General features: G+C 34.0%; 1 protein-coding gene across 1 annotated transcript in view; it reads right to left on the bottom strand.

Moving 5' to 3' along the window:
• Positions 1–22,051: 22,051 nt before the first annotated feature.
• Positions 22,052–25,073, bottom strand: part of OSTN (osteocrin) — a 44,515-nt gene continuing 41,493 nt past the window's right edge. The window contains exon 5 of the mRNA XM_028505321.2: positions 22,052–22,672. The gene's annotated coding sequence lies outside the window, so the exon portion shown is untranslated. The remainder of the gene's footprint in view (positions 22,673–25,073) is intronic.

Raw genomic sequence — 25,073 nt, 5'->3', positions numbered from 1 at the left:
TCATATCACAGTATTTCTCAAACCCATCTACAAATTTAGTGGAATTCCCACCAAAATTGCACTTGTCCCTTTTCACAGAAATTAGAAAACTTATCCTAAAATTTAATGATAAAAAAGGCAGATCCAAAATGCTTCCCAATTTCAAATCTTATTTTAAAGTTACATGAATCTTGAGTGTGGTACAGGCATAAGGATAGACAGATTAATCAATAGAATGGAATTGAGAACCCAGGGATAAAAACATATCAGTTGAATTATATATAACATGTTGAGACCATTTAATGGAAAAAGTATTTTTTTTTAACAAATGGTGCTGGGCCAAGCAAATATCCCCATGTGAAAGAATAAAGTTGGACACTTTCCTCACATCACATACAAAACAATGCAAAGTACATCAAAGGCCTTCATTGTTGAGATAAAACTACGGAATTCTAAAAGAAAACATAGGCATTAATCTTCCTGATTTTGGATTAGGCAATCATTTCTTAAGTATGGTACTAAAAACGCATGAAGCAAAAGAAAAAAATAGATAAGTTGGACTTTATCCAAAGTAAATCTTCTGTGCCTCAAGAAAGTGAAAATATAACCCATAAAAGTAGTGGGATCTAAAGTCAATATTCACAAATCGATGGCATTTTTTTACACCAACAATGAAGTATTGGAAAGGAAAACTAGAAAAAAAATCCCATTAAATATACCAACAAGAAAAATAAAATATCTAGTAATAAATTTAACCAAGGAGGTAAAAGACCTGTACTCAGAACACTATAGAACACTGAAGAAAGAAGCTGAGGAAAATACAAAAATGGAAGTATATAACATGTTTGTGAATTGGAAGAATTAACATCATTAAAATGTCTATACTGTCCAAAGCAATCTATAGATTCAAAAAAATTCCTATTAAAATACCAATAGTAAATTTCACTGATCTAGAACAAATACTCAAAAATTTATATGGAACCCCAAAAGACCCTGAATAATCTTAGCAATCTTGAGAAAGAAGAATAAAGTTGGAAGCATCTGAATACCTCATATAAAACTATACTACAAGGCCACTCTAATCAAAACAGCCTGATACTGGCATAAGAACAGACACATAGATCAATGGAACAGCATAGAGAACCCAGAAATAAATCCATGTCTCCTGGTCAATTCATATTTGACAAAGGGCACATGGGCATACAACAGAGTAAAAATAGTCACTTTAATAAATGGTGTTTGGAGTACTAGATGGCTATATGCAAAAAGAAAAAAAGAAAGTGAAACTATACCACCAACTTACACCATACACTAGAATAAACTCAAACTGGATAAAAGACTTAAATATAAGTTTTGATACCACAAAAGTCCTAACAGAAAACATAGGCAGAAAAGTTTCAGATATCCTGTTTTGCAATATTTTTGCCAATATATCTCTTAGGGCAAGAGATAATGGAAAAAATAAACAAATGGGACTATATCAAATTAAAAACTCCTGCATGGCTAAAGAAGTATCATCGAAATGAAAAGGGAAAGGACTGTGTGGGAGAACATATTTGGCAATGATACATCAGATAAGGGTTTAATCTCCAAAATATATAAAGAACTCACAGGACTCCACACCAGGAAGACAAACAATCCAATTAAAAAATTGGAAGAAAAACGATCCAATTTAAAAGACCTGAGCAGGCACTTCTCCAAGGAGGACATACAGATGGCCCATAGACATATGAAAAGATGCTCAACATCACTAGCCATCAGAGAGATACAAATTAAAACCACAGTGAGATATTACCTCACCCCTGTTGGAATGGCTTTCATTACTAAATCAACAAACAATAAGTTCTGGTGAGGATGTTGAGAAGACGGAACCCTAGTGCACTGTTGGTAGAAATGCAGAAATTTCACACAGCGCAGGCACTGTGAAAAATGGAGTTTCCTCAAGAGACTAAAAGTGGAACTGCCTTTTGACCCAGCAGTTCTACTGCTGGGAATATACCCTAAGAATCCCGAAACACCAATTTGAAAGAACTTATGCACCCCTGTGTTCATAGCAGCATTATTTATAATAGCCAAGGTTTGGAAAAAGCTTAAGTGCCCATCAGTAAATGAATGGATCAAAAAACCATGGTACATTTACACAATGGAATACTACACAGCAGAAAGAAAAAAGGAACTCTTATGCTTCAAGATGCATGGGTGGATATGGATAAAGAATAGGGAGTTTATATACACAAGGGGATATTACTTAGCCATAGAAAAGAATAAAATCTTGCCATTTGTCACAACATGGATGGACATAGGCAGGGGTATCTGACCTGTGGCTTATGGGCTGCATGCAGCCCTGGATGGCTGTGAATGTGGCTCAACACAAAATCATAAATTTACTTAAAAAATTATGATATTTTTTATCACATATTGCAATGTATTTAATGTGTGGCCCAAGAACAATTCTTCTTCTTCCAGTGTGGCCCAGAGACACCAAAAAGTTGAAGACCACTGAGAGGGTATTACGCTCAATGAAGTAAGTCAGACTGAGAAAGACAAATATTATATGATTTTACTTATATGTGGAATTCAAAAACAAAATAAGTGAATAAACAAAAGGGTAAAAAAGAACTCATGATAACAGAACAAACTGATGGTTGCAAGATGAGAGGGTGGTTGGTAGGATGGGTGAGAAAGGTGAAGGGATCAACAAGTACAAACTGGTAGTTACAAAATAGTCATGGGGATATAAAGTACAATGTAAAGAATATAGTCAGTAATATTTTAATAATTATGGATGGTGCCAGATGGCTACTGGATTTATCAGGATGATCACATTGTAAGTTACATAACTATCTAATCACTATATTGTACTCCTGATCGTAATATAATATTGTATGTCAACTTCCAATTGGAAAATAAATTAATTAAAAAAAGTCTAATGTGACCTGTACACAAGGATATAAGGTGAAAAATGAGCCTGTGAAGGAGAGACAAGCATGAATACCACTCTAAGTAGTTTAGGTTTTATGCATGGAGTTTATTACACTTGCTCTTAGCCAAAAGGCTGAGAAGCGATTATTATTCATGGAATTTATTAAAGGAATAGGTTAGCGAAATGTTTAGTGATTGTACCTCTTTAACATCATCATGCGCTGCAGTTTATGCATTTGGAACTGAGTCAGTGTTACAACTAATACATCTAAAACCTTTTGGTAGAAGAAGTAAATGCCAAGGTCAGAGGTCACTGGCACATCTTCAGAGCCATAAAATTGGAATTGGAGATATACTGAGGATTTGACTTAAAAAAAAATCACAATTAAAGCAATTATTAAAGAGAGTAATTGGCTGATCATTTGCCAACTTTGAATTAATTGGATTTAGCTTTAATTTTTAAAAGTGCTGGTTGCAGCAAAATAAAACCATCCTTCTCCAATATAGAGAGACATTAATGTTCCCATTATCACTCATTTCAAACTTGAGCTCTTCACAACTCTAATCCATTTGGTTGTTTAAAACAAGTGATGGCTGCAAATAACATCACAGTCAGGAAGACCTCCCTCCATCTGGCTCTAAATTAGTTAAATGAAAGGCATTGTTCCCATTTTCACCTGCCTTGCATTCACTCAGTCTTAGTATTAATAGGTTTGAAGTTAATTACTCCTGAAACCAGGAAGTTAAACAACAAAGTATGAAAATCTAACCAAAAGATTCTATGTTCCTAGCTTCTGCTTTATGCTTATGTATGTGTCTGTCTGAGTGCATGGGCATGCCTAGGAATGCCTGCTTTTAATAAAGTGAATAGGTATAATATAGATATAGATATATAGGTATATAGATTATGTTATTCCTGTCATTAATTGAGTAGTGCTGTCACTTCTCTAAGTAGTAAATCATGTTGACAGAATGCATTATATTTTATAAATTTTTTCTTTGTACAGATCATTGTAATTTTTTTATTTATTATTGTTTAGTTATAGTCCTGCCTTTTTCCCCATTGCTCACCCCTACCCCATTCCCCCCAACTCCCACAGTCAATCCCCCCATTGTCCGTGTCCATATGTTCTCTATTCGTGTTCCTTTGCTTGTTCTTTCCCCTTCTTTCCCCTGTTGTGCTCCCCAGCTTCCTCTCTGGACACTGTCCATTTGTTCTTTATTTCCATGTCTCTGGTTCTATTTTGTAATTTAAGCACACTTGCCACCATTTAAAAGTGAGCTCTGCAACATTCTCCAGCCATTAACATATTCATCTTGACCTGGATAGTAAATTTTGTTCTGTGTAACCATGCAGAAACTTTATTTTTTTAATATGAACTATTCTCTTTTAATTGCTTTTGATTCAAACTGGCCTCATCTAGCACCTTGCCTCATCTGCCTTCTTCTCCCTTGCATGTCCACTCCCTCTAAATCATTGAGCCCTCAGGACTCAGCATCAAATAATTTTAGGAACAAAGCTTTTGATGACCACAGAGACATATTTTGGTCAAACTAGAGATACAATTTAGGCCTCAGTTGTGTTTCAGCTCCATGCCCAGAAAAGCAGCAAAAACAGATGAAGTGGCACCAGGGATAACATCAGAACAAGATGCAGTGTGCAATGACCCTCTACCCTAGTGCTAATCAATCAGTAGGGACTAACACCTGACTGTGATCCTAACTCCCTTAGTCACCACAATGAATGATTTTTCTATTACATAACCCATCCCCTAGAGGCCATCCGGGAGCTCACCAGTCTCCAGGTATGGCCCACTTCCTAAAAATAAACCCTTACTTTGTTGCAAACTCCTGTTCATGTCTTATTGGGCTTTGGTACTCACAGAAAAATGGACTCCTTTAGTCCAGTAACATCTGCTAGCACAGAAGATTTTTAATGTGAACAAAAGCCTTTCAATCACTCTTTGCTTTAGACTCCCAACTTATTATCTGTAATAGCATTTCAGAATCAGTGAGTGTATGGCCATATCTTATCCAAGGTACATACATATGAATTTAAAATCCTACAGGTGAGTAAATTAATCCTAATCTTCCTGTTTTCCTCACTTTGATTTTTATGCCATTATTGCAATAATGTTTTGAGACATTATATAAATCAATCATGCATCCCTTCAGTAGTTGCTGTTTTAAATTAAATGTAATTTGTGGTGCTGATCTTTTCAAGTACATTAACTTTAACCAATATTGTACTAAGTTAATTTCAGCTACAATTTATTTTTTTCTAGTTAGGGGCTACTTGATTCTCATGTCTATTCCATGACCAAAGATGAGGGATGCATAAATAGTAATACAGTCAAGCACACAATCTGCATATTTCAAAAGTACACCTTGGGGAAAGAAAAATAAAATTTAATCGAATGAATGTATTAGTAAATTACTTGTGAAAGAAGAGTGACTCAGAGAGACACATCAAGACAAAAATTTGTGCTTAAGAAATTTGAGGGTAATAATGGAAGGGGATGTCTATCCAGTACTTCCAGAAGGATAATGCAAATACACACATTATGCATTGGCTATATTTATCACATTTCTAACATATGTAGGGTGTTTACGTAAAATGAAATAATTTAATCCATGACATCTACAAACATATACCTTGAAAGTTAGAGAAAATAAGTTTCTATTCTTTTAATATTATATTTATCTTTCTTTAAAATGTTCAATGCATTCTGTAGTAAAAATAACTCAATCAAAATTATTGGAGCTAAATTCATACAGTACTGCCTCTTGGGCAAGCAACTTAGCCTCATTAAAACTTGTATAGATTGCTTTACATTTTAAAAATAGTAAATTAAAATAGTACTCTCTACTATTTACTCCAGTTTTAAATTTTAGAATTATCTATCACCTAACTGACCTCTTTGTCAGGAAGTAGGAATTATCTTTTATTTTTGTGTTGTGTAGAAGAACCAACATAGAGTATAAAACTACTTATATGCCACTGGGCTGAGAAAAGAGATCTAGTTTCTTTCTTTTGAATCTAACTCAACTTTACTAGACCATATTGTCTCAAGTGTGGCTTTAAAAGCCAATGGAAATTAAAGCAGTTCTTTTGGCACTGGAAGTAATGTTGTATAGTCTCTTGTTATTTATTTATAGGGATTTTCCTACTGTAAAACAAATTGTCTGAAAAACCTAAATACAAGCCTGGGAATCAATCATTTTGGATATTATCCATGGCACTCACATTTTGTCTTTGACTAGTCAAAGTCATTGCTCTTGGTGTGTTTCTGTTGCTCTTCCTGTAAAATACTGAGATTTTCCAATGTTCTTAACACAGTATAAGTGTGTGAGGAAACATGTGGTCCTTCACTGAGGGTTTTGCAAAATTGCAATGTTGATTAATGATAAAGTTAACTTGTGATTTCTGTGCATAGAAAATACAGAGAAATCTAACTCCAAAGCATTTTGCTAGATTACAATTAAATAACACTTCTGACCCTTACATCGCTGACAGCATTTTGGAAAGGCTTCTTTCTGGGACCCCTTTGACCTCAGTTTTATTATATGTAAATGGGGAAGAGTGAATTATTAGTGAGGTTAGTTTCTGATCTAAATTGTCCCAAGTTAGTGTGAACCTCTCTCCGTGTACACATATTTCAAAGTAAGCAAATGCTTGGCTTATATTAGTCTCTAAGCATATTTTTAAATGTGAATTTGTCTATCGGCCAACAACAAAGTTGGGGTCACCAGCTTCCTCTTCTTTAGACAATATGCAAGACAAATGTACAATGTGCCAGCTTTTACTGGGCTGGACCGTAGAAAAGAATGTCTCCATGAATAATCTTGAAGATGGGCAAACCACCTACCACAAAATGTGGAAGAGCAAATATTGTGACCAAGGGAACTATGGAAATTTTACTTTGTGGTATATTATTGTTTGGGGGGTTTTGTGTTTCTTTCTGGCAAAATTTCTTGTCTATATCCAGTAAAAAGCATCATATTTGAATGATAAGCAAGGAGACAACTATGTTTTTTAAGATGCAATATCTCAAGTAGTAACAAATTAGTTGTCTTTTCCTTCAAAGTGGTATCTTTTTTAAAACTAGAAATGAAAACAAGAGAAACTTTTTTCTATTATTTTGATTAGCCAATGTCTTACTTTAGAAAACATACAATGATGTTACAAAACATATTTATATTACATCATAATAATACAGCATATCTATGTGGGGCCCTGTAAAAATACCGAATAGACTGAATGTTTACATTTAAGTGAAATATACTCTGTATCTAATGCAGTTTGAAAAAATATTTTTAATTAATAAATATCTTTGGTGAAAGAACAAATGTTGACACTTTGAACTAAAAAAAGAAACAAAATATTTTTAAAATTCTTTAAAAAACTTTTCTTCAAAGTTCCTATAAAATGGTTTTCTTAAAAACAGTGATGAAAATTTCTGAGTAGAGTTATATGGATGTAATCACTGAAAACAAAACAGTAATGAAAGCCATATGCTTTTGAAAAATGTTCCACTTAAATATGCAGGGAAGTGGACTATGAATTAAGTAAATAAAAGCTTCATATCGACATTTTCCTAATTACCTTTTTCCTAGCCTTATAAATTCAGGTCAATAAATCTGTTTCTCTTATAGAAGTTCTCTTTCTAAAATGTATACTCATTATCATCTGGCAATAAAATGTACCTTATCATTTCAATGAAAACACTTTAAATATAATTTAACATTTTAATATACAACTATAATAAAATTACATTATTGCATAGTCATATCTTTCTCTTAAAATGAATGGAGGGTCTTTGTATAATTGATTTTAAGCAAAAGTTGTATTGATATTCTATCAACATTACAATTACTCAATAGAAGAAAAAAACAGAATTTCACAGATAATTTCTGTCTACAAAGTAAAAGGTATTGAAGAACTGAGAAACAATTAAGTGTGTTTGTTCAGTGCAGAAAAATGCTGTCATCTGCCCCAAGTCATCCATTTTTTTTCCTCAGCAACACTTTCATTACTTTAATTAGCTACTTAAGTTCATTAAGTGACATTTGGTAGACAAAGAGAAAGAGAAATGATTTAAGGGGAGAATCTAGTAAAATTACAAGCCACTTTTCTAGCTGAAACCACAACATTCTCATTCCTAAACATCTGTCTCACTCATCTATCTTCTGCCTACACTCCATCAGGTGGTACAAGGAAATAAGAAGAGGGAAGAATGATTAGATAAACTTATATAATAAAAGTTTCATATTTTCAGGCCACTTCAAAAAGTTCATTTGGTTTGTAATAAACTAATTATCATTTCAATAGCATTATTTGTTAACAGATGTCCTACTGAATCTTCATGTTTTACAGCTTGGATAAAATCTATTGTTCTCATCTCTACTCTAGAATAAATATGTTCAGGAAAATTTGAGTGACATTTCTGTTTCCAGAGTGCTAATAGAGTTTGGTATATGATCAATGAATGGGTTGTGAGGTAAATAGACGCAGGTAGAAAAGATACATATTTTACCTCTTCCAGAAGTTTTCCTTAGGTGGTTTAAAAGCCATCCCCGGAACAGAAAATGGATCATATTTAGATGTGTATATCAAATAAAATCTCAAAATGAAATGTTTTTTATGTTTTTCTATTAAAATAACTTTCAATTTATATATTTTTATGTTAAAGATGGGTACATGCAGAAAAAATGAAACTAGACCACCAACATACACCATACACCAGAATAAACTCAAGAGGAATCAAAGACTTAAATATAAGCTGTGACACCATAAAGGTCCTATAGGAGAACATAGGAAGGAAAATTTCAGATATTCCACACAGCAATATTTTCACTGATATATCTCCTAGGGCAAGAGAAATAAAGGAAAAAATAAACAAATGGGACTACATCAAAATAAAAAGCTTCTGCATGGCTAAAGAAAATATCATTAAAATGAAGGATTGCAACAATATGCAAAAACATATTTGCCAATGATACCTCAGACAAGAGTTTGATCTCCAAAATATATAAAGAACTCACAGGACTCCACACCAAGAAGACAAACAATCCAATTAAAAAATGAGCAAAAGACCTGAACAGACCCTTCTTCAAGGAGGACATACAGAGAGCCCAGAGACATATGAATGGATGCTCAACATCACTAGCCATTAGAGAGATGCAAATTAAAATGATAGTGAGACACACCTCACACCAGTCAGAATGGCCATCATTAGCAAATCAACAAACAACAAATGCTGGTGAGCTTGTGGAGAAAAGGGAACTCTAGTGCACCATTGGTGGGAATGCAGACTGGTGCAGCCACTGTGGAAAACAGAATGGAATTTCCTCAAAAAACTAAAAATGGAGCTGCCTTTTGACCCAGCAATTCTACTGCTGGGATTATACCCTAAGAATCCTGAAACACCAATTCAAAAAAACCTATGCATACAACTCTATATTCATAGCAGTGTTATTTACAATAGCCAAGTGCTGGAAACAGCCTAAATGCCCATCTGTAAATGAGTGGATCGAACTGTGGTACATTTATACAATGGAATACTACACAGGAAAGAAAGAAGGAGCTCCTACCTGTCACGATAGTGTGGATGGAATTGGAAAATATTATGCTAAATGAAATAAGTCAGAGGGTAAAAGACAAATGCCATATGATCTCAGCTATAAGTGGAACTTAATGAACAAAACAAATAAGCAAAATAGAACCAGGGGCGTGGAAACAAGGAACAGGCTGACAGTAACCAGAGGGGAGAAGGGAGGGAAAGAAGAGGGGAAAGAAGGGGAAGGGACTAGTCAAGAAACATGTGTGAGTGACCCACAGACATGGATAAGAGGGTAAGGATTGACTGTGGGAGTTAGGGGTGTGGGGGTAGGCCAGGCAGGGGAAAGCGATGGGGAAAAATTGGGACAACTGTAATAGAACATTAATAAAATATTCAATTAAAAAAAAACACAACAGTAGAGAATTTCAAAAACAGATAAAAAAGAAGAAAGTAAAATTTACCTGCAATTTTACTACCCAGAAATCATCACGCATTAACTTTAAGGTGTAACCTTTTAGGCATCATATTCTCTGTCTACACGTGTCTCTCTTACAATCTCTCCTTTTAGTGTTATACACATTCCATGATTTTAAAACAGCCCATCTCTTTGCATTACACATCTCTCTCTACAATTCTTTTTATTGATGAGTATAAAGATTAATAGGTATCTGTAAAGCCTGTTTCATTAGAAACACTTTCAGTGACATAGACTGAAAATGAAAGTTTCATTACATGAAGTCGTTCATTACAGGAAGTGAATCGTTTCTAGATAAACAAGATACAAATCAACATGAACCATTGCTAGCTCTATTGAATAAAATTTTCGATTTTCAAAGATGTTCAACATCAGTGAATTAAGAATGAAGTAAAACTTGATTTATTAAAGGAAATAATAGAATTTATTCTATCTTCTGAGCTTCTTTTTTCTAAACATTAATTTATATTAAATAAAAATAACCACTCCCTTAATGTTGCATTGAAAGCATATGTGTTTTTGTTTTATATTCATGCTAAAAGGAATACACTTATTAAAAATATTAATATCCTATTTTTTTTCAGTTAGAAAGTCCAAATTGGATAAATGACCATCAGGTTATAAAACAGTTATCTTTTCTCACATATAAAACTCCCCACTTGGTACAGTTAAATTTTTATTTCTAAATGTTTCCAAAGTATTACTGAATGCTTTAAATCTATTTATAGATTTCAACAAAAATTTCAAAAAATTAACTGCAGTTTGTGACAGCTAAATTAGCAACCTTTTAAATCAATTTTTTTTTCAATTTGGGAAATGGTTGGATTAGAGACCATTGGGAAATGAAGGCTACACAAACAGATGTTTTTCTCCCTTTGAGGAACAGGAGAGTCTAATGTACCATTGTGCATCAGATTGCTGCTCTCCAAGACATGACAGATACTGTCAGAAACTTAGTAAACTTAGTCTAATAGAAAATGTGCCAATAGGGCAACATGGTACCCTTTCAGGAAACATCTGAAGTCCTTTTTAAAAATGTCTATCCATGGGACAATGTAGTGGTCAGAATAATACCTTAATAAATATTTCTTTAAATACAGGGATTTAAAATTAAAAATAAGATATTCCCACTGAAGAAAGTGAATGAAATTATGAAAAAGAAAACTTCATACTCAAATTGTAAAATGCAGAAGTAGTTCTTATCTAATATTTTGGGGAATTTTCTTCTCAATTAAATTATATCAATAAGAGTTGTGATCTGCTTTTCTTTTTTGTCCACTTAACACGTTTCATGAGAATGTCCCCATGTCAGTAAAATAGTTTATTTCTAAATAAGAGTTCCTGTTATTATTATGGTTTATTTTAGAAAACTTCATGCTTATTGTTGAAAATTAGATATGTTCTTATGACCCAAGTGATTACATTTCAATATTATAGACATTAAAAAATTATTGGAGACTTTATATTAGGGATAGCCATGTGTTCTGCAGTGAGTTAAATATTACTTACAATTTACGTTTTCACATGACAAATACTATCTTGCACATAAAGAACTAATTAACATCAGAAGATCTTAATCAGGTGAGAATGTGAAATATTTATGTGTTCAATTTTAATAATAAGTATAAAGCAATTGTTTTTAATGGCACTTTTTAAAATTATTAATACCATACTGTAATACTTATAGCTGAAGTGATCATGAGGTAAAATGTCTAGAAATTTGAATTCTAGTCTTAGCTCTCCAATTACCTAACTATGTGACTGTGGCCAAATTAAAATTCTTTAGACCCAAATATCCTCATTTGCAAAATAGGAAGCTAAAACAAAATTGGTGGTTTTCAAAAGTTATTATTATTTTTAAAAGTAGAAATACTTTTTTCCAAACAAAGTTTTATGCAGTCCTAGTAAATGAAACATATGAAAGTGAAGCTGTTTTGCTTGAAGCAGCTGGTTTGGGGATCTGAGCTGCTGCCTTCTTGACCCTTATTTGGTCTCCTGACAGGGAGCCCCTCAGCAACCCCATGTCCCTATTTCTTGATAATGCTAAGAAGAAAATTTGAAAATCATTGGATTAGATTAGTTCTAAACTCTTTCAAATGCAACTGGCTGTTTGGGGGAAAGCGTTGCAGCCCATCACTCCCTTCTGAGCAGCCAGGGCAGGGATACACGCAGTGGTAGCCCAGGCTGAACTCTCCTTCGGTTGTTAGGTCTTCAGGTCTTAGGCGATCTGAGAGCTTACCAAAAGTTAACATTCATTGCATTCTGCATAGAAACCCTAGGGCTTGAAAATACTTCCGTCTTCCTGTTAGAAAGGATAAATATTTCAGGAAATCCAAGTATTCGCATTACCCTTTGGAGCTCCTTGAATAGGACTGCTCAGTATAAGGGAGGTGCAATCAAATCCAGCTACACCAGTCGTGTTTCCAGGCTCCCCATTATTTACACCCAGCTCGGACTTCTTGCACCCTAACACTGTTTCTTCTGATTTCCTGTTGAGTCATGCACCTTTCCCAGCCAGTCTCTAAATACAAGAAAAAAATCCTTTTTTTCCTATTTAATTATTTTTGTTTATTTTCTTTTATTATTTTTCTTTCCTTTCCTGTTCATTTTTCTCCTTCCTTTCATCTTTTCTTCCCTTTATCTTGCTTTCACCGTCCTCTTCTTTACTACAAAAGAGCATGGTTGCTATTAAAGACTGATAATTACTGTATTTCATTTTTAACAGCTGGAAAAGCTAAAACAGCAACACATAGAGGCAAAGGATGTTGAGATGGCCTGTGTTATATACTCTCTAACCTCTTCCCATCCTAGGAAATAAGGTAAGTTTTCATTTCAAAGTTTATAATTGACTTCTAAAAGATTACTTTTGCAATTATTTCTAAGAGGGAGGAATTTAAATTGACATTTCTTAATCCTATAGTGGTGATCAAGATCAAGGCTCATATTTTTTAAAAAAGATTCCAGTGGAAGTGTTCCTCCAAGGGTGTATCTGAGCTTTGTCATGTTAACAATGGGCAGCAAGGCCATGCATTCCAGGGTAAAGTGAAATAGGCCCTTACCGTTCAAAACTGTAGCCCACTCTTGCTATTTTGGCATAAATAGTGGAACTGGGAGGACCACAAATAGAAATCATAAAGTTTTAAATCACTTTAGAATTTTAGAACATTTCATATAAAGAAGAAGAAACCCCATTGCTTAATGTTAGGACCAAGGTTTGATTCATAACATTTAACTTTGCAATGACTCATCTGTTGTATACCTCTAACATTTTATAACATTTTCTGGGAAATTTTTGTTTCTTGATGAATTCATTCTCATGTTTGAAAAAAAATTATGTGTTTCTCTATTCATGTAATGAAGCGAGATTCCCTAAGGCTTATTTTATTTTTCCTTGTTCTTCTCCTCCCAGATTTGTGTCTAACTTCTGCAAAACCTTATTTTTACAGTGCTACTAAGAGGAGAGAGGATGAGCTAATATTATTTAAACAATTAGCATATGGCAGACATTTTATATTTTAATATCTCAAAATGTCACAGTTAAGCATATAAACTCTAGAGCTAGACTACCTGGGTTAAAATCTTAAGTTCGGTATGTCCTACCTATGGGACCTTGGGCAATTATGTATCTTCCTGTGCTTCATTTTCTTCAGACCCCCTGCCCCACCCCAATTTAAAGGATAATAATAATGTTTACAAGAGTGTTGGGAGAATTTAGCTAATACATGAAAGTCATTTACACTAGTATCTGACGCACAGTAAGTGGTATGTAAGCTTAACTTTTTTTATCACTTCAATCATTGTTTCTATAATTATTATTTTATTTTCACACAAATACCACAAGATAGCTATCACTAGGCCTATTTTATAGGTGAGAAGATTATAACTTAGAGAGGCTAAATTATATGCTGAAAATAACCAAATTGCTAAGTAACTTAGCTAGTGCTTGAAGGAGAATGGAAGAAGATGGAATGGAAGGTGGAAGGGAGGGAATCTTCAGGATTTTTAAAAGGACTTTAGCTTTCACTGGGTATCATATGGGAATTCATTGGAAAGTTATGAGCAAGTGAATAATATAAGTTTTAATGGAATCATTCTTGATGCTTTGTGTAGAATACACTGCAAAAGAGGGACAAAGGTGGAAGTAGAAAAATCTTTAATTAGGCAACTTTAATATTCCAAATAATAAATGGTGACAGTCTGGATTAGAGTGGAAGTAGTGAATTGATAAGTAGGAATCTGATTCTGGACAAAATGTCCACAAAATATTCCTTAAGCCCTGGCTGGCATAGCTCAGTGGATTGAGCACAGGCTGGGAACCAAAGTGTCCCAGGTTCGATTCCCAGCCAGGGTACATGCCTGGGTTGCAGGCCATAACCCCCAGCAACCGCACATTAATGTTTCTCTGTCTGTCTGTCTGTCTGTCTGTCTGTCTTTCTCTCTCTCTTTCCCTCCCTTCCCTCTCTAAAAATAAATAAATAAAATTAAAAAAAAACCTTATCTCTTATAAAAAAATATTCCTTAAAGTTACATACAGTGTAAAAACAAAAGGCAAGGTTCAAAATTGATTCCAAGCTGTTTGTTCTGGGCAATGAGGTAAAAAGGGCAATTTCTATTTATTGAGCTAGTTATAGCTGGAGAAGGAGACAGTTTGGTGTTGGAGAGATTTGGAATAGAAATTTGTTATACCTTTCCAGTCAGTTTGGTCTAGGATATGATGATACCAATTTTAATCCAAATTTCAGAGGCTTAATATAATAAAATCCAAACATTAACTCATGTAGTACAACCCTCTACTATTTTGGCTACAACATCTGAATGTTGCTTTATCTTGCTAGTTTCCAAAATTGCCAAGGCAGAAGAGAGGGACAGAGGACACAGCTTAGTTCTCAATGGCCTCAGTTCATAAGTGATAGGTATCACTTCCACTGAAGTTCATCAGCAAGAATCAGTCACTTGTGCTGCCACCAAAATATTGGCAAGAAAGGCTGGATTTCTAAATGTTAGGAAGTAATATAGTACTTGGAGAGTGCTTCCTTTATCGAAGTCAGTCCTTTAATCTCTTCTTAAACACGTAGACTGTACTCAACTGAGTCCCATTAGAGACAACATTCAATCCCTTTCACTGCATCCAGAATGGAACAGGCTCTCCAAGAGATACTAACTAGTCTTTATCAGATGGAATGTGACTTCTGTTCATTCACAGACCTGTAACTTTAAAGGACAAGTTATTTATACCATGTAATTTCAATAATTGGCAGGAGAACAGGGACAGAATAACCATCGTCGGTATTCCCGTTAATAAACAAAAAGAACCAGAAACATACAACATCTAGAGTGCTGACCTCAGCAGTTCTGAAGTCCCACTGGACAGATATTATACAAATATTCTACCCTGGGGATGAAGAAAGGTTTCTTGATTAGGGCTATCAGGGTCTAGAAGGAGTCCTTTGCCCACTGTATTATTTCTGCTGGCTCCACCCCTTCTGAAGTTTTTGCTCTTTCATTATTATTCTTGGACACAGTTATGTACTACTTGGGTATATTTCCTCCCTGAGGATTGAATATCTTTTTTTCAGATCTCATTCTACTCTCATAAAGTTGGAGGCTCAAAGTTTATTTTGTTGCAAAATGTCAGACATTTTTCAACCAGTGTTTCTTTGGCAATGATGTGATTTTAAAAATCTGGAAAGCTTCTAAGCTATTTGCTACACACAAAGATTAAAAAAAAATTATTTTGGTTATTTTGCATCCTGACTCCCCAACTTAGTAGCAATTGCCTTTTACAGTATCTGGAACATACCTTAAATACTACATACTGAATCTGACTTATGCCCTTTATTCCAAAATATTTACTGAACCTCTCTCACTTAGGCATTTTAAATTTTATTTTACAGTGTTTGGGATCTAAAAGTAGATCACTTTCAATAGTTCAAGACTTTCTATTTCTGAACGCTAGTCCCTTTTGCTTGTTTGCCAAGGTGTCATTTTCTTCCTACACTCATCAGTCTCTTGCAATACTTTGCTGCCTGTGCCCTACATCAACATAAAAATATTGCCAATATTCTGTTTTCCAATCTTTCCTTCCATATGTTCAAGAGAAACACATGTATCTACATCTGAACTGTGACAAATGTCAGTTGTACCACATATTTTGCTATTTCATCAAATGTCTCTTCGTTTTCACAGCCAACAATATCTGAGTTAGTATCTGCCAGCTGCTGAGATTGTGCCATAATTTAGGTTCTTAGAGCAGCACTCCGCTTCAAATTATCAAATTGTGTTTTGGGATAAATTAGGCAAACTACACTAACAAAATAATGTTATAATCTTAGTGATGTAACTTGCTTTAAGATCTGTTTTGTATTTACATGAAGCCTTATACACATTAGCATTTTCCTCCTCTTTGTGCCTGCACCATATGCCCCTGGAACAGAATAAGAGAAACAGTGTTGAGCACACTCTTAAATGCCACCATTAGGCACATGATCTCTATCTAACTCAGCAGGGGCAGGGAAATACCTGGGAAATGTAGAGACGCACAGGGATTATTTGGAAAGTCCCATCATTACCACAGATATTTAGGGCATGTTATGACATGTGTAACAAAATCTTCCCGATAGTGATTTGAGTAGACCATTAAATATGTAAATTCGGAGTTTAGAGAAGCAGCCCGGGGTTGGAAATATAAATGTGACAGTTTTCATCGGGTCCATATTGCTCAGTATTGTGATGACACAATAGGGAACAACTCTAGATAAGAAAGAGAAAACATTAAAGGCTGAGACCCAGGTCACTCCAAGGTTAGAGAATGGGCAGATACGAATTAGCAAAGGAGACTGTGTAGGAATAGCTACCAGGAAGAGGGGGCAAAGAAAGGAATGCCCCAGAATTCCAATAAAAAACTGTTTCCAGGAAAAAGTAGTTTAACTGTATCTGAAGCTATCATAGGTCCAGTGAGAGGAGAACAGACTTTCTTTCTGAACATCAATGAAAAGGTTATTGATGGCTTTGACAGGAACAGTCTGATGAACTTTTGATTAAACAGAACATGGTAAAACAATAGAAACCACTGACAATAGGCCACTATTTTGAGGAACTTTGTTCTAAAAGGGAAAAAAAAAACAACTTGGGATATAAGCTTGAGGAGTTTGAGGGGGCCAAGGAAGCTTTTTGTTGTTTTTAAGCAAGGAGAAATTAAAACATATCTGTGTGTAGTATATACAAAGTAAATATTTGTGATGATAAACATATGAATTAGATGCCCAGATTAGGTCACAGAAACCATCCACATTATGTCTGACGTGTGATTCTATTCCAGTAACTGGAAACTGTCTACCATGAATAACAATGTATGAAGGTTAATGGATCCAGAGATCAAGTTTAAAGCAATAGTAACTTTAGCTTACTGTGAGATATTGTAATTTTATTTAATTATTTAATATGTAGTCGATAAACACTTGCTAAATTCTTCCATTTGTTAAAAATGTAGCTAACACTTAGTATTACGCTAAAAACAGGAATTATGAGTGAACCAGACAGACACGAAGTGCTGCCTGAATGCTGGCTAGGCTTTTCCTCCACATAAATGATTGAGGAGCTGGCTCTACTGGTGACACTACTCAGGACAGCTCCCTTCAACCAGGTTTAAAATTTTTTCTAAACTGTATTTCATTGCATACTTATTTGAGCTGCCAGACTAACATATTCAAAGATATACAAAGGGAGAAAAAAGGCAGTGATGAAAACTTTCCAAAGCACACTATAAAAAGAAGATTGGATTAAAGGGGCCAAGCTCCTCAGTTTAGTGTCTAAAAATAAACTCCTGTCACAGAATTCAAATGTGGTTTTGTTTAAGGAAAACTGTGGCTCTTGAAGAAATGAAAAGTTGACCCTGAGTGCCATCATAACACTGTGTGCGTGATAGCTGCAAGCATGAGGGTGGAGCCTACAGAGTGAGTGGAGCAAGGGGGGGAAACCTGGGCAGATAGATACTTCATCATTCATTTCAGTGTGTTGACTGCACCATGAGTTTTCTTAAAACTCTTTCATTGTGCATCCCATTAATCAATAGTGAAATCAAACACCCATACCCCTGAGATCTTAATTTCACAAGCCATTTAGATTAAAGAAAATTTTTAAAAATTATAATTAGTTAAATGAAGCTACAGTGTCAAGCAATTGATTGGGGACCTACAGAAAATTTAAAATGACTTATTCATGCATTTAAAGATTAAAATGCTGTTACAGTTGGTTTGCATTTTCTGAAACATCATTTTATGACCAGAATGTGAAGACTCTATGTGGCAATCAAATTACTAAAATATCATTTGGTGGCTTGCAAAGGGAACTTTAAACTCTCTTACTTCTTCTTTCCCTAACACATAGAAGTGTGTATATCACTGCTTACTTATGTGACTTTTTCTTGAGACTTCAGTTACCCCCAACTACAAAATAAAGGGTGCACTTAATAGGATAACCTACTGTATTCTCTTAACTGTATAACATGCAATACAATGCATATGACACTATTAGAATAGAGCAGTGATGTCCAGTGGAGCTTCATGTGATGATGTGGCCATTCTCTAATTTGCGCTGCCCACGATGGTAATCACTAGCTACAAGTCACCATTATGCCCTTGAAATGCAGCAAGTGTGATGGCAAAGCAGAATTTTCCAAATTTTATTTAATTAAAATAAATTTATCTAATTAATTGAAAGATCCACATGAGGCTAATAAATACCATATTGAACATCCCTTTTATAAAACTTTGTCATACTCAGGCACACATAAAACTATTTTATTCAAATTTAATGTTTTATCAAATAGCTTCCTAATGAAGAATTTGTTTTGTTTTCTTTTTTAGTTTGTTTTGGAAGTGCTGTGTCTAAAATTTGTTCTCTAGATACAAAAAAGATAAGAACATTAGAACAAGACATATATCTCCTTATTCTGCTGCTTAAAGATTACAGCTATTTAAGCATAAAGAAACTGTGGCATTTATTTAACATATTATATGCCTAAGGCTTATGTTGCGATTGATGACAAATCAGTTGCAGTTTGAATGGCATGGGACTATCCAAATGGCTTCGCAGCGCTGAAGTCGAGAGTGCTGTATCTCTGGTGTGCTTTCCGCGAGTTCTTTGGCTGCACGCAGTGTTGTTGCCTGGGGATGACTATATACTGTTAAACTATCAATTAAAATATTTTTAAAAGTATCTTGGGAAGTTAAAATGAATTATGTTGTTTTAACTTATGTAGAAAATATTCTTTCTTTTATGATTGTGCTGGCTATTTGTATTATCTTTTCTGTCAATTTGGACAATTATTACTGAGACCACTACAACTAAATAAATACGTTTTTAAGGAACAGAAATATATCATTTATTAGACTCTAAAGAAAGTAGTGGTAAATGTCTCAGAGATAGATATTAAGACAACTTTCTTACAAAACAGTGCACTTTTTGGTTTAATTCTCATCTCTGTCTCCTCTAAAACATCAGAAACTACTTGAGACTCTTAGCATGTATGTAAGAAACTAGATTCCATGTGCTGAAAACAACACACAAAACAAAAACTCATTGCCTTTTCCTTGACTGTTTATTCCCCCCCCCCCAACTTTCCATTAAACTTCTCTTGGTTACATCCATACAAGCTTATTTCATGAATCCAAGACTGGAAATTCAATTTCAATTTTGTCTGCCTCCTGTGCTGGCACAGAAACATTGTCAAAGTAACTTTATAATGAAAGAATATTAATGACTAGAATAGATGACCAGATAAGTTTATACACATTCCCTTACTTCATTAATCGTGTGTTGCTTAAAGGTAAACGTATCTCATCAGACAAAATGAGCAAGTTGCTTAAAGTGAAAAAAGAGCATAACATAGACCAAACTGAGTAATATGTTTGTAGTGCTATATATACTTATTAGGAGCCACTCAGTGTACATAAGGTTTAGTTGCTCAGTACTGCCTGAATGCTCCTATTTATTTACACCAGTTGTAAACACAAACATTTTATCAGAAAGAAAGACAAAACTCCTGTTTTCATCATCTCATGTTTATTAACTTTGGAGCAGTTGAACAACATTCACGCGTTTGAACCTTTGAGGTGATGCCATTCAAAAAGTATTTGACATTTCTTCCTTTGAGAAGATTCCATTGTTACCTTTCAATAATTTGCTTTAAGAAATTTAATTTTCTAAAGTTGTCTGTAGGTTACAGGTAGAACTTGCTAAACTTTTTGTAGTGTAAATTTTAAGACAATATAGCCAGGAATCAACATCCTATCATTAAAAGTTGATTATGTAATTGATGCCGGAACCCAGAAATCTATATTCATAATTTGCTCTGTGAGACTTCACACAGGAACAAAGAAAAAAAAAGAGTAATGTATTCCTTTGAAACTAAATGAAATGTCCCTTCTAATGACTTTCCAATGAAATATAGCTGGATTAGTAATATACAACACATTGGACATGTAAATGAGATGACTCGTCATATTCTTAACAGAAATTAATGTCTTAATTTTCTGCTATGCTAACAGAATGCCCTATTTTAAACTAGTATACTACTGACTTATTTTTCTGGTTTGTGTAAAGTAGGGGTAAAAATTAAAATATGAAATAAAATAGTTACAAGTGAAGAAACCATTTTTATTTTTTCTTCATGGAAGTCTTATGTATATATTATATTACAAGACAAATGCAATACACACTGGCATAGAGAGTATAAATCAATATAATGTGACCACCTACATTAATTAAATTGGATGCCATAAGCATAATTTTGAATCAAAAAATAAAAGATATAGAAAATCAGTTGGTTTAATCCAGCTTAAATCTTCACCATGAGAAATTTTTAGGCTAAATTAGGTTTGGAAACATTTTGTCAAAGCATGAAGCACTTGTACCCAGTTGGATTGGAAGCTTACAAATTCTCATATGGGAGAAAAAGAAAATAAAGCACTTCCAAGAAATAGGACACATTTCCATAATGTTTTAGAAGGTTAATGAAAGGTGGGCAAGAAAATGATAACTTCTTAAATAATTCTTTCAAATAATGATTTCTGTGGGATATTCACCTGTGTAACACTGCTAGTTCTCTAAGGCAAGTGTATGAAAACCGGAATTGGTGTGCCTTCTCAAAATTCATTTTTCTTTGCTATAGCCCCTCTATCACAATGAAAAGAATCATTCATTTATTGTTTTTTTTCCTAAACTTAAAGGCTTCAGCAGTTGGAAAATCTTCTCTAAATCTAAGAAATTATATATAAAACCATTCTGTATTCTAAGTAATAGTATGTTCCCTTCTATGTTCTTAGTTCATTTTATTCTTTGGATCACACATTTATTAATTTTTACTGAAGATTAAGAATCTCTCCTCTTCTTTCAGCATGAATATGCCATCTTGTAACACTCTTTATTTTACGCTAAAATAAACTCTGGTCCCCTGGCCAAACATCTGTCCTCCCTCATATCAGGTCTCTTTGGCAGTGATTACCAGGGCTTAAAGAAGTGTTTTCCAGAGAGTTTATAAACTTCTCCAAACTTACAGTAAATCTCTGGTCCATGAATAAGTTATCTTTGCATTCTGAAAAGATATCCAATGCACAACGCTTAAATTACAGTAACATATTTCTGAGAACTGAGCTTTCTAGAATACCAAACTTCATGCTTTGATAGGTCAATTAAAAATAACTTGGATCATTTTAAAGGAACCACTCTCAAACCCATTACACTCTTTAATGCCTTATTAAACACAGTGTATGGAATAGATTAAACAGTTTCTTGGGTGAGTCGGTAACATCAAAAAGATCGCTTATTGTACCATGTTAAAATTTACTGAGCTTAAACTATGTACATTTAACCAGCCCCAGACTGCTCTGATGGGCTACTACTTGATATTCTTTGACTTCCCAATACTTTGATCTGTTACTTCTGTATGTAGTTTTTCTCCTCATAATCAGCCACTGCAGCTCTTAATTAACAATCAGTTGTAATTGAGAACATGGAAAGTTATTAGAGGATACGGGATGTACAAGCTTAACCAATGAGTAATGTCTTTCACTTCCTACTCCAAGTCAGTATATCCTGACTTGCAGGTGTTCTCTCAGGTTTGGGGAGGCTAAAATTTATGGACTTAATTACTGCTGTTTTATCTTTGCTCAGAGATCTTTTTTCACTTATTCCTAGAACTGGGGATGAGTGTTTTTTTTTAATTGAAAATAACTGAAATTTGAATATAAGAAGTCTAATTTCATAATTATTACCCAGGCGGCCCACAGACAAAGGATAATAAAGAAGTGAAAGCATTTAAGAGAAACACACAGCATTGTCTTTTTCCTTGTTCCCCAATAATGAAGAGATTGTGCCTACATTTTACAGAAACAAATTAGTCTTCAGTTATTCTTCAACTGCATAAATGTAAAAGGTAGCTGCATATAGAAAGCATCTCACTGCATTGTGTTTTTTGATTGCTTCTTTAAAAAAGTAAGGTTTGGGGGTCAAGTAACCATTCCTGAACAACTAAAATGTATTTTAAAAACATCCATGCATTGAAATGATCTGCAAAATTTTCTTGAAGCTGTAACAATACCATGATGTGATGGACCTAAGTTCAAGCTTCGGAAAGAATTCGCAGAAGGCCAGTTTCTTTAAAGTTTAATCATTAAAGATGATTAAAGGGAGCATCTTCCATGTTTCTGTGACATTTCACCCAAGGAAGTCACATCTGTAAAAATGAAAGTTGAAATGGTTAAAGCTAAGGAGGACTCTGTAGATAGGGGAAATCCATCAACGACAGTTGAGAAAAGCTAAAACTCTACTTTCTTGATGTTACACTATGGTTTTTATTTATGTGGCATATTTTTTACTGCAAAAAAACAATATGAAAAATGATAATTTCTGATCAAATGCATTAAAAAAGAGCATTTTTAATATATAAGCTAGGCACTTGCTTTCAAGCCACCCTTCCTTTAGTTGGGTACCTGCTATAATCTAGTCCTTTTGAGATTTTAATCTTGGTTCAAAGGATGCTGCCAAGACAAACAAAAGAAAGGTAAGAAAATCTGGCTACTACTTTCTTTTTATTGTTATGATAACATGTTGATATTTGTAGTACATTTTGTTCTGTGTTAAGAATCCAAGCAAATAGTGGCATTATAACATGATATTTGTTATTTGAGGTATGTTAATTTATTTGAATGATGACATACTGATGTTGTTATAAAACAAAAATTGCCAGTATAATATAGCAACACGTGCCTCACATTATTAAAAGTCTTAATGCATGTGGCAACCAAGAGTAGCACAATTAATGGTGATATTTCTATGAAATTTCATCAAGTAGCATCCCGATTTCAATGGCAATGACCTAGAACTTGTTATTTTCATCTACAGAATTTATGAACCCAAGACAAAATACCTCTTAGAATTTGAGTTACTTAGAACTGAGGCCTATTAAACTTTCAATCTTGAGTCCAATAGATTAATGATTTGAGGAGAATGTTGTGTAAATATTAGGTTATTGTCCTTTCTAAAACACATATCAGGGAAGATATCAGCATTTTTTTTTCCTGAAAACTAAATAACACATATCAGCTGTTTCTAGACTTGACCTCTAATGAAGCAAAATCCCACGATTAGTACTAGTTTCATTTTTAGTGTGAACACTTACAGTGAAACCCAGAAGGTGAAAACCCACAAATAAACCTGCTCTCAAAGGGTATACATCTTCACTCACATAAGTGAAGCCAAGATTTTCACAAAGTCTGAGATAGTGTTTCTGTTTGTTTTAGAAATGTGTAACTGGTGACATCAAAATAGCAATGACAATTTAGCGCCCACAAGACCTTATGGGTCATAAAGAGAATGCTGGCCTAGAAGGCCAGAGACCTGCTTCTGGGTCTTGCTCTAAGTGTCTGTAAAATTTGCAGTAGATCAATTTCCTCCCACAGTCCCTGTATACTCTTTCGTTAAAAAGAAAAAAAAATGGTTTAAAATTGGATTTATGTTCTTGAACTCTAATGACTTAATTTCATGACTAAGTCATTAGAGATTATTATAATGACTCTTAAGTTATCTATTAGAAGATACATACATCTCCTATTGAATCCAAAAGAATATTGTGACAAAAGGAAGTAGTATACCAAAAAAAGTTGAATGGAAATTAGCAATATATATTTCATGTCTTTTATTATTCATGAGCTATAAAACATGAAACTTCACATGAGGAAGTCAAAAAATATCTGAGGGACCTTGGTGAGAGTGGCAGGAAACGAAGAATTGAAACATAATGGTTGAGCAGCTGAACCCACGATGACTGACAAAACAGAAAGAACATATATGATGTTCAGCTCTTTTCTGAGCTTATTTTGCATGTTATTACTATCTCAAGATTTTGTTAATAAAGACAGTGGTTGTCATGACACCCCACAAAGTCTGTTAAGTGAAGGACATAATATAGTAATTTGAATTTTACCCAACAGTGATTCTGTAAACACCTGCTTTCATAGTTTAGTAGCTATCTGGAGTTTTTACAGACTAAAACTTCACATAAAAATTTATATAAAAATTAATTCCTTGTATGATTTTTTATTATCATATAATCTGTTTTGGTTGAGCTCAGAAATACTAAAATGGGTAAAGACCAAGGGTGGCTAAGGTGATAGGGTACATGTGGAAACCAATCAAACTTGATTATTTAAATCCCAAGTGTCAAAGCATTCTCAATATATCAAGAAACTGGAAGATTGTGGCTCTGATTTCAAGGAGTTACTTGATTTTTAGTAACAATTAATTCTTTCTCACATATGATGTGGTGGATTTTAACAACCCTTGAAGAGTGACCATACTTTGTACATTACTAAGTACAAAGTTGAATATGAGGTTTGAAGATGGTCCTGCTCAGAAGGTAGTGTTCTTGACAATATTCACTAAGTCCTTGTGTATTTATGAAAACATACAGTAACTTCATAATAATTTCATTGATTGGTGACCCCATAAAAATATTTTAACTTAGTCATTCTGAAAGCAAAAAAGTTGAGGTAAAATACTGACTTATTGTGGTTTAGAACATTTGATGAGAAAAACAATAGCATGATTTAAATTAGGTCAGGGCTAATGCGATGCTT

Source organism: Phyllostomus discolor, chromosome 2, assembly GCF_004126475.2.
Source record: "Phyllostomus discolor isolate MPI-MPIP mPhyDis1 chromosome 2, mPhyDis1.pri.v3, whole genome shotgun sequence".
NCBI classification, from domain to species: Eukaryota; Metazoa; Chordata; class Mammalia; order Chiroptera; family Phyllostomidae; genus Phyllostomus; species Phyllostomus discolor.
The sequence above is the reverse complement of the archived record's forward strand: the minus strand, read 5'-3'. Positions and strand labels throughout refer to the sequence as shown.